The sequence below is a fragment of the Tupaia chinensis genome, unplaced genomic scaffold (genome assembly GCF_000334495.1).
Source record: "Tupaia chinensis unplaced genomic scaffold, TupChi_1.0 Scaffold000287_1, whole genome shotgun sequence".
Classification (NCBI taxonomy): domain Eukaryota; kingdom Metazoa; phylum Chordata; class Mammalia; order Scandentia; family Tupaiidae; genus Tupaia; species Tupaia belangeri.
Window position 1 is genome coordinate 581,731 of NW_006159771.1, and position 291 is coordinate 582,021.

Consider the following 291-nt stretch of genomic DNA (forward strand, 5'->3'; position numbering starts at 1 on the left):
TCATGTCCCCACTGCCCACGGTGACCTTACAGTCCCCACAGTGGCTTCGCTGTCCACAGTGTCCACGCTGTCCCACAGCGCCCCCTCTGCCCTCGGTTTCCCTACGCACGTAGCGTTCTCACTATCCCCAAGCGTCCTCAGGCCCTTTCCTGCACTTGGAGGAGGGGAATTACAGGTGGTGGTGGAGAGCGGTGATCACGACACGGGTTTATTCAGCACCAGAGTCTGGGAGGGTGACTCGCGGGTCCGAGCTGCGGACCGCCCCCCCACCTCTGCGCATGGAGGAAGAGC